General features: G+C 48.8%; 1 protein-coding gene across 6 annotated transcripts in view; it reads left to right on the top strand.

The window, feature by feature from the left end:
* Positions 1-9,864, top strand: part of NOVA1 (NOVA alternative splicing regulator 1) — a 635,377-nt gene that overhangs the window by 377,554 nt on the left and 247,959 nt on the right. The window lies entirely within an intron of this gene.

Here is a 9,864-nt window from a genome sequence, read left to right on the forward strand (position 1 = left end):
GGCACTCTCCACCCATGGAACGCCTTCCCTTGGCAGAATAAACCAAGGCAGCAACTTACGTTATGCTGTACTTGCACGCTGTCTTTCAACTTCATCTTTGTTTGTAATCTTATTGTGTGCAGTTTGCCATGTTCACCACGCCATATTGGAAAGATCATAGGCTTTGCAGGAAAACATAACTCTAGTGTGCTTTGGGTTTTATTGGCACGGTCCAGGGACTGATTTTGAGGGAGCAAACTGCTACAGCCTACCTAGTAAACGTCTACATGGAGTTCCCCCATGTTGTTGGATCACACACAGTGGCCACCTGGCGTGGCTGTGAAGAGGAAACTCTCCCTGAGCGCAGCTGTGTTTTTCCTCCTCACTCTTTAGTCCAGATCTCGAAGCAGAGGGACAAGGTTGGCATTACTGCCACTAAAGCCGAAGGTTAATTAGTCTTTCTGATAGATACATCTGCCGTGTGGATTCCTCACCTTGTGAATACCCCCTTGCGTCAGCAACATTCGGAAATTCTTTTTTTCGTAGCCTCGCGCCGACGTGGACTCCTGACGTCATAGAGACACGACCTCGCTCGCGACTCCGCTGACGTCACCGACGCCTATAATAGGCCCACGCCGGCGTGATGACATCAGTTCCCTTTTTTCCGCGTCGTCGACGCTAACGGTTATCGGGAATCTCTGTAGCCAACAGATACTTTGTTGTCTTTATTATTAACATTTTCTGCGTCTCTGTATCCTGTCTCTTCGACAATGTCTTCAAAAAAGACCGGCTTCAAGCCCTGCAGAGAATGCGGCAAAATGATGTCCATTACCGACCCACACAGCGACTGCATCTGGTGCTTGAGCTCGGACCATGATGTGGAGGACTGCTCTTCGTGTAAGAAAATGAACCCGAAGGCCCTGAGAGAGAGAGAGGCGAAGCTCCTGGTGGCTAAAATGAAAGCTGGAAAAGGAAAATCGTCGAAGTCTCGTTCTCGAAGGGCGAGGTCGAAGTCGAGATCGAGGTCCAGGTCTAGATCTAGAGGAAGGTCGTCTTCGAAGTCGGCTTCGGACCATGTTTCGAAGAAGAGGAAACATAAGAAGAGGAGACATGAGTCCCGACGTCGTTCTGGTAAGGAGTCGGGGTCGAGGTCGAGGTCACCGAAGGTTCGTTCGAAGGTGGTGACCATTGAAGTTTCGGATCCAGAACCTGAAGGTGAGGCTTCCCCTTCTGAGTCACGGGCGCCGTCTCCGGCTCCGTCTCCGACTCCGAATCCGGCTCCGAATCCATCTCCGGCGCCGTCCCCGGTCCGAGATGAGGAGGAGCCTCATGAGGATGAGGGTTCCGAGCCCTTAAGTGAGCCGAATCCGAACGCTCCTCGAGACAGGCCTGAAGGTTTTCATCCACCATTTCCTGCCCCAGGCCAGGACCCTTCTGCGTTTCTCAACGCGATGTATGGAGTCTTTTCGAGGTCATGGTACCCCTCTGGTGCACCTTCGGGTCCCATGGGTCCTTTGGCGTTTAACTTAGGAGTCCCTCACTCCTACCCTCCGGCTCCGTTTATGCCTTACATGCCGGCTCCGACGCCGCCGTGGCATTTTCCGGCTCCACCGAAGCCGTCGACGCCGGTTCCGGCTTCGCCAGCTCCGGGTCGACCTAGAACACATCCCTCTGAACCTGCGGATTCGATCCCGACGTCGATTCCGAATCCGTCGGAGCCGATGGTGGATCCGAGGGCAAAACGGGTCAAGATGAGATCCAGAAGAGAGGCTCAGCGCCTTCTGGAGGAAAGGAGGTTTTTGGACTCACAATCTGATCTCGAGGAGGGTGAGTTGGATGAAGATACTTTTGAAGATTTGGCAGAAGCAGGAAGCCTGGATTTCTCTCCAGAGTGGGAGTTACCATCAGGTTCTAGTACTCCTTCTAAGGACATTCAACCCTATCATTTGATTATGAGAAAGGCTGCCAGTCTGCTTAAGTTGACTTTGCCTACAGCAGAATTCAAATCTAATATTCTGACTGAAGTACTCCATTCTCCGAGTTCAGTGGTGGAACCTCTTCTTCCTTTCAATGAGGCTCTAACAGAGCCCATTCTGGAGGTGTGGAAAAAACCTTTGTCTGCTCCAGCTGTCTCTAAAAGTGTAGCCAGAAGATACAGGGTTGCCCCTGATGATCCTGCCTTTTTAACCTCTCACCCTTCACCGGAGAGTTTGATCATTCAGGCTGCATGCTCCAAAAAGAACATTAGTGCTTTCCCTCAGGTTCCTTTTGAGAAGGAAGCAAAGAAGCAGGATCAGGTGGCAAAGAAGTCCTTCTCCTCTGCCAGTATGGCATTGAAGTCATCAAATGCCACTTGCTTGATGGGGAGATATTTACACGCTCTGATGGACTCTTTACATGTTCTGGTTCCAAAAGTTCCTGATGACAGCAGGAAGGATTTTGAGGAAGTCATTTCTGACGCTCAGGCAGCGGCTCGCCAGGTCATTCAGAGCGGTTTGGATACTGTAGACTCTGTGGCGCGCATTATGGGCACTGCTGTCGCTACTAGGAGGTCTGCCTGGTTGAAATCCTCTGACTTTTCGGCTGATGTTCAGGCGACATTATTAGATCTTCCTTTCGATGGTTCAGGCCTTTTTGGGAAGAAGGCTGATGCGGCCCTTGAGAGGTTTAAAGATTGCAAGGCGACTGCTAAATCCCTGGGTCTCCAAATGAGAGGTTCTTCAACTGGCAGAAGATTCAGAGGTTTTGGCCGTCCTGCCTTTCGGAATTCCCGGCAAGGCCAGCAGCAGCAGCAGCAACAACAGCAGCAGCAAAACTCCTTATACAGGTCCTACAGGGGAAAGCAAAGAGTGCGTCCTCGTGGACGTCAGGTCTCTTCCTCCTCCACTTCCTCCAACCCTCCTGCCCCTGAGAAGCAGCCCTAGATCCGACATTCAGGATCATGTGGGTCCGGTTGGGGGCCGGCTTACCCATTTTCTACAGGATTGGGAATCGGTTACGTCAGATCTTTGGGTTCTCAATCTTGTAGAAAATGGGTATGCCCTTCCCTTTCGGGAATTCCCTCCCAATTTCCCTCCTTGCCAAGGGTATTGCTCCGAGGAGCATCTGTCTCTTCTGCAAGAGGAAGTTTTAACTCTGATAAGAAAGGGTGCGATAGAGGTGGTCCCAGAGCAGGAAAGGGGTCAGGGATGCTACTCCCGGTATTTCCTGATTCCGAAGAAGGATGGCAGGCTTCGTCCAATCCTGGATCTCAGGATCTTGAATCTCTATCTGAAACAGGAGAAATTCAAGATGCTCACCCTTGCTCAGGTTCTTCAAGCGCTGCAAGAAGAAGACTGGATGGTGTCACTCGACTTGCAGGATGCTTACTTTCACATCCCAATCCTGAAGTCGCACAGGAGGTATCTCCGTTTTACGGTGGGATCGCAGCACTACCAGTTTGCGGTCCTTCCGTTTGGACTTACTACTGCGCCTCGAGTCTTCACCAAGGTGATGGCAGTGGTGGCGGCACATCTCAGAAGGTCAGGGATTCCGGTATTCCCTTATTTAGACGACTGGCTGATCAAAGCGGAGTCGTCAGAGAGAGTGCTCCATCATTTGCGGGAGACAACCCAGTTGTTGTACAGGTTGGGTTTTTCAATAAATGTACCCAAGTCTCACCTGGTGCCCTCCCAGCGCAACCTGTTCATAGGTGCGGTACTGGACACAACCGTATGTCGTGCATTCCCTCCCCCTCAAAGGATTCGCGACATACGGGAGATGATTCCTTTGTTTTACAATGGAGCGGTCGTTCCAGTCCTGAAGGTCCTTCGCCTGCTCGGTCTGATGGCTTCATGCATTCTGTTGGTCAACCATGCACGCTGGCACATGAGGGCGCTCCAGTGGTGTCTCCGCAGGCAGTGGTATCAGCACAGCGGAGACCTCAGGGAGTCAGTGAGGATCTCCAGAGAAGCTGCAGCGGATCTGTCTTGGTGGGGCGTGGAAGGCAATCTGTCCCAAGGAAGGCCTTTTCAACTTCCCCCATCGGTGGCCACGGTGATAACGGATGCATCCACTCTCGGGTGGGGTGCTCATCTGGGGGATCTGGAGGTCAAAGGCCTTTGGTCTCCAGAGGAAAGGTTGCTTCACATCAACCTTCTAGAATTGCGGGCGATACGTTTGGCGCTCAAGGCCTTCCTCCCTTCCCTTCGCAGTCAGTCTGTTCAAGTCCTGACGGACAACACGACTGCGATGTGGTACATCAACAAGCAGGGAGGAGTAGGGTCGCAGTGTCTCTGCAGAGAGGCTCTGCGTCTCTGGTCCTGGGTTCAGGACCATCAGATTTGTCTGATGGCAAATCATCTGGCCGGTGTTCTGAACGTTCGTGCAGACAGTCTCAGTCGGCAGTTCTCTGCCGACCACGAGTGGAGGCTGCACCCGGAGGTGGTTCACGACATCTTTCAGATGTGGGGGACTCCTCGGGTGGACCTGTTTGCCACTCGCGAGAATGCGCACTGCCTGTCGTTCTGCAGTCTCCAGTATCCGATGCAAGGAGCCTTGGGGGACGCGTTTCAGTCGAGTTGGAAAGATCAACTCCTTTACGCGTTTCCCCCCATACCCTTGATTCCTCGGGTTCTGAGGAAGATTCGCCAAGACCGGGCCCAAGTCATATTGGTCGCTCCGGATTGGCCAAGAAGGGTGTGGTATACAGATCTACTCCACCTCTCCTCTCACCCGCCGCTCCGTCTCCCTCTCAGGGCAGACCTCCTCTCTCTGATGGAGGGGCAGGTTTTACACCCCCACCTCCAGACATTGCACCTTCATGCCTGGAGATTGAGCGGGGCAACCTGAATTCCTTTTCCCTCCCGCCTGACGTTGTGGATGTCATCTTGTCAGCCAGGCGTGACTCCACTAAGTCCATCTATTCTTATAGATGGGCGAAATTTGTCACGTGGTGTGGGGAAAGGTCTGTTGATCCTTTGAGGGCCCATTTGTCTAATGTTCTACAATTTGCTCTTTCTTTGGCGCGGCAGGGTCTGGCGGTTGCCACGGTAAAGGGTTACCTGTCGGCGCTGTTGGCTTTTCTCTGCTTGCCTGACCAGCCCTCTCTTTTTAAGTCTCCTGTGGTCTTAAGGTTTTTGAAGGGTCTTACTAATATGTTCCCTCCTTCACCTTTCATTGTGCCTCAGTGGGATTTAAATCTTGTATTGACCTTTTTGATGGGGGCTCCCTTTGAGCCTCTCCACAAATGTCCCATGAGGCTTCTTACCCTTAAGACAGTCTTCTTGGTGGCAATAACCTCGGCAAGGAGGGTTAGTGAGCTTCAAGCTCTTAGCTCCAAGCCCCCATTCCTGACCATTCATGTTGATAGAATGGTTCTTAGGACCAGGGCTGCTTTTCTGCCTAAGGTGGTAACTCCCTTCCATCTAGGACAGTCCATTACCCTACCTACCTTCTATCCTCCCCCTCACCCTTCCAAGGAGGAGGAGAGACTGCACCGTCTGGACCCTAAGAGGGCGGTGTCCTTTTACTTGGACAGATCCAAGGACTTTCGCTTGGAAGACCAGCTCTTCGTTGGATTTGCTGGCTGCAAGAAAGGAAGGGCGGTCCATAAAAGGACTTTATCGAGATGGATCGTCCTCTGCATAAAGATCTGCTACTCTTTGGCCGGTAAGGAACCACCAGAGGGTATAAGGGCTCATTCAACTAGAGCTAAGTCTTCAACCTCAGCATTGGCTAGAGGTGTGCCTGTGGAGGATATTTGTAGGGCGGCGACTTGGTCTTCCCTCCACACTTTCGCGAAGCATTACTGCTTGGATTCCGAAGTGAGGAGGGACGGCCATTTTGCGCGCTCTGTCCTTCAGGATTTCCTGGTTTAGAAGAGTGGACACCCTCCTCCGGGAGTGGGGACTGCTGTGGGACTCTATTCACAAGGTGAGGAATCCACACGGCAGATGTATCTATCAGAAGAACAAGTTACTTACCTTCGGTAACGCTTTTTCTGGTAGATACTATATCTGCCTGTGGATTCCTCACCGACCCACCCGCCTCCCCGTTGTCCACTCTTCTATGCCAGAGTTACTGTAGTGTAATATATATATATATTTTATTGTCAAGGAAATGTTTCAGTTGCTTTCCTGCTTTTGCTTAACACTGTGTGTTTTGCCTTGAGTACTGTGTACTGTGTATACTTGTATATTTCAACTGTCATTGGTCCGTCCGTGTGCCTCGATGGCACGGAAAAAAGGGCGGAACTGATGTCATCACGCCGGCGTGGGCCTATTATAGGCGTCGGTGACGTCAGCGGAGTCGCGAGCGAGGTCGTGTCTCTATGACGTCAGGAGTCCACGTCGGCGCGAGGCTACGAAAAAAAGAATTTCCGAATGTTGCTGACGCAAGGGGGTATTCACAAGGTGAGGAATCCACAGGCAGATATAGTATCTACCAGAAAAAGCGTTACCGAAGGTAAGTAACTTGTTCGTCTATGAACCTTATATTGGTTGCTAGGCAATACCTTTTAACGCAGAGATACAATTTGCGCCCTTCAAATATGAGTCAGATCTTTGTGCTTTGTTACTGTATTCAAGCCAATACACATCTCTTTCGTTCTGTTTTCTGTTCACCCTCGTTATCTCCTCAATATCTTTTTTAATTTTCTATTTTGTTCTCTATCCCACTTTCTCTTTATTCTTCTCTATTTATTTTCCTTTTTACCGCCTCTCTCTCTCTTTCTTGCACAGTCTTTCTGTATCTATTCCTCTATCCTCCTACCCAAAAGAGTAGACCACTGCATTAACCCATGAGGATAGATTTGGCCGTCCGATTGCGCTCCCTTGTGCACATATAAGAAGGTAGAGCTCCTGTAACACATTTTGCCAGTACCGTCCCCCGACTGCCCCAGTCGTGCTGGCACTCAGCACTGTGCCGCTGCGAACACAGCCACAGAGTGGGCTCTGTCCTGCTACTGCATCCCGCCCTCAAAATATCCATGCCCCGCGCATTGGGCACAAGGCAAGAGTACATTCATGAGAGGACACCTCGTGAATTCCCTTTGGCTGCTTACTCATCAGCATAATCCAGCTCTCTGAATATTAAAGCAGGCTCTCTGTTCCAGCTGTCTTCCTTGGTGTCTGACACTGAAAGTTATTTTGGGATGATGGAGCCGACTTCATTATTCTGCTTTGCTGAAGCAGGTGCAGTGCGGGTGTGCTTGGAGGCAACCATCCGTAGTGACAGAAGTAGGCCACAGTGGATACCTAGACGGGCAACATGTCCCTACAAGGTACCACGCAGGTCAGTCCGCAATGGACTCCGTTTAAAGGAAAGCACTTAGCAGGAATTGATGTAATGATGCTCTTGAACACTCACTATATGTTTGACAGGTGTCTAAAAAACTTGCAGATGGCATTTGTATAACAGTTGCATATGGATGATCAACGCATTGCCCTTCCGTACACTAGACAGCTGTAGCTGCCTACTGGTACAATTCCTGCAATATTATTTTTCTTAGTTTAATAATTTATTCATTTTACTGCTTGGTCACTCTAAAACCTGCCACGGTGGAGTCTCAAATCATGGAACCAGCACTAAGCTGGTTGGCTCTCCTCCAAACACAGGCCACAGTACCAATTATTCATACCCTCCTAACTGATCACATAGAACATACTCTCACACTATCTATATTGGAATCTCTGTTGTCTTCCACACAGTCCTCTTTCTGTTTCTATGTCAAATATAGATTGTATTGCAAGATACCCTTCTGTTATAGCCCTTCAGAATGAAAGGGCTATCATGAACATTGTCTAACCACCCGATTATAATTTGACATAGAAATAAAAAGAAGACTGTAGTAATGGCAGAGAAGCACTGCATATATACAGACTTTTGTTTGTAGGCAAGCCCTTGCAATGCCAGCGAGAAGCTGTTGGACGGGAAGGATGGGCGTGAGGAAGAAGCATAACGCCCAGGTAAAAGTATCAAAGGGTGGGGGGGACTGGAAAGAGGTGGGTGGTTGGAGGGAATGAAAAGAACTCATAAGAAAGTAAAGAAGGAGCATTGAGAGTGAAGAAAAGAGGAGTTTATGCATGTGGGATGAGGTACACAAAGTAAAGAGGCAGGAGTGAAAGCTAAAAAATGAATGTGTGTAGGGCAGGAGACATGGAAGTGCGCTTAGTCTGAGTCTGTGGTTACTGGTGGGGCCACCGGAACTCATTTTTGGGGACCAGCATTTATTTTTCTGCATTAGACATTTATCAAGAACAAGAGACAGAAAAACACAAAAAGCGTCAAGACAGAGGAAGAGAAAATAGAAAATCTGTCTAAAAGGAGAACACAGGAACCTGCAAGAGTGAGATTAAAGGGCAAGGAGAGTCGGTGGATTAAAGATGCTCAAGGTGGATTGAAGACCAGGCAGCCTCGGTGTTCAGAGCACTGTCATTTAATAGCACTGCCTCAGGCTTCTGAGCAGAGCTTTGGATACTGGCACTCATGTTCTTACAAACTAAGCACCGTAAGAGTGAGGCACATAGGAAATTGGGACAGCAGAAGGAAGGAGTAGACACATGAAGGTAAATTGGAAGGGGCAGAATAAGCATCAAAGAGTCGACATTGAGGCCTATGGTATCAAAATAGTTCTTCGTGCAGTTTGATGCAAATACTACATTTCATAAAGACAGAAAGATACACCCAAACTGCCAGTATTATCAAGTGAGTGAGAAATGAGCCTTTGGGCTGAACCAAGAAGTAATTGAAAAATGCAAGCAAATGTTTGAAAGAGGCTAGCCAGAAAAAAGGAAATAGTTGAAATAGATGGACCATAAGCCACCTCTGAGTATATTAAATGCAATAAGTCTTTTCGACTGCGTTGCTGCTAAACATGCTGTTGTTTGAAATAACATTTACCATTTTCAAAGGCACAACGCATGTGCCTGAGGCAGACACTTGGCTGAATTTTCAACATGCCAAGGCTACTGAAGAGAGCAGACGGGTAAGAATCTTGTGAGATTTGCCTTTCAAACCTGAAATTCTAACACCTCAAATTCCTCACCCCCTGTGATCTTGCAATTTCCTGATCCTTCTCTACTCATGCTCATCCACTCCCCCATCGCCCCCCAGGCTGGGGCAGAAAGGCTGGCACACCACTGCTTGTATGGTTGTGGAGCCATCAGAAGCCCAAGCTAGCTTACACTTAAGATCAGGACAGAATGGCGCCTTAAAATAAGAGTGTTGTGGAAGAAGCAGATTAGTTAGTCTTTTTCTATGCAGAGTAAACTGTTCCTCGGCAGAGGATTCTATGTGAACAGGTGAGGCTTTCCTTGGGCTCTTTTAGTGTAATTGTGCATTTGAGGTAGTAATAGGCAATTTGACAGGATGTGTGCACATATACATGTGCTTGACTGTGGCTGAGTCTGGAAATGTAATGTGTGTGGTTAGGTATGGGATGGGTGCGCCTTGGCGTATGATGAATGTTTTTTGGCATATGGGTGCTCCTGAGGTTTTATGTGGGCATTTGAAGGGATGCATGGGCATATAATTATTGTGCTCCACCTGAAAATGGAAGGTTTGCCTGGACATATAGGGGCCCATTCACTAACTAGATGTTGCTGTTTGTTTAATAGCACTAAAATCGTACTACTTGCTTACTAAAAAAAAAAATATTCACAATCCTGCATGCTGAGGTCTTCGTCTTTCTTATCTTTTATGTACGAAGAGCTCCTCCCTGACTGCAAAGTCTCTGTGCATGTAGATATATGATTTAATAATACAAGTATACTGCATATGACCAGATAAAGAAGACATCTATGCAGTACGGATTCCATATTCTCCTTTTGTTTCTGTTTCTGTTTCTCATCTCTTTCAAGCCCGTGAATCCCCCACTATGTTTGCAGGGTGGCCCGAGTTCGTGAT

The sequence above is a fragment of the Lissotriton helveticus genome, chromosome 9 (genome assembly GCF_964261635.1).
Source record: "Lissotriton helveticus chromosome 9, aLisHel1.1, whole genome shotgun sequence".
NCBI lineage: Eukaryota > Metazoa > Chordata > Amphibia > Caudata > Salamandridae > Lissotriton > Lissotriton helveticus.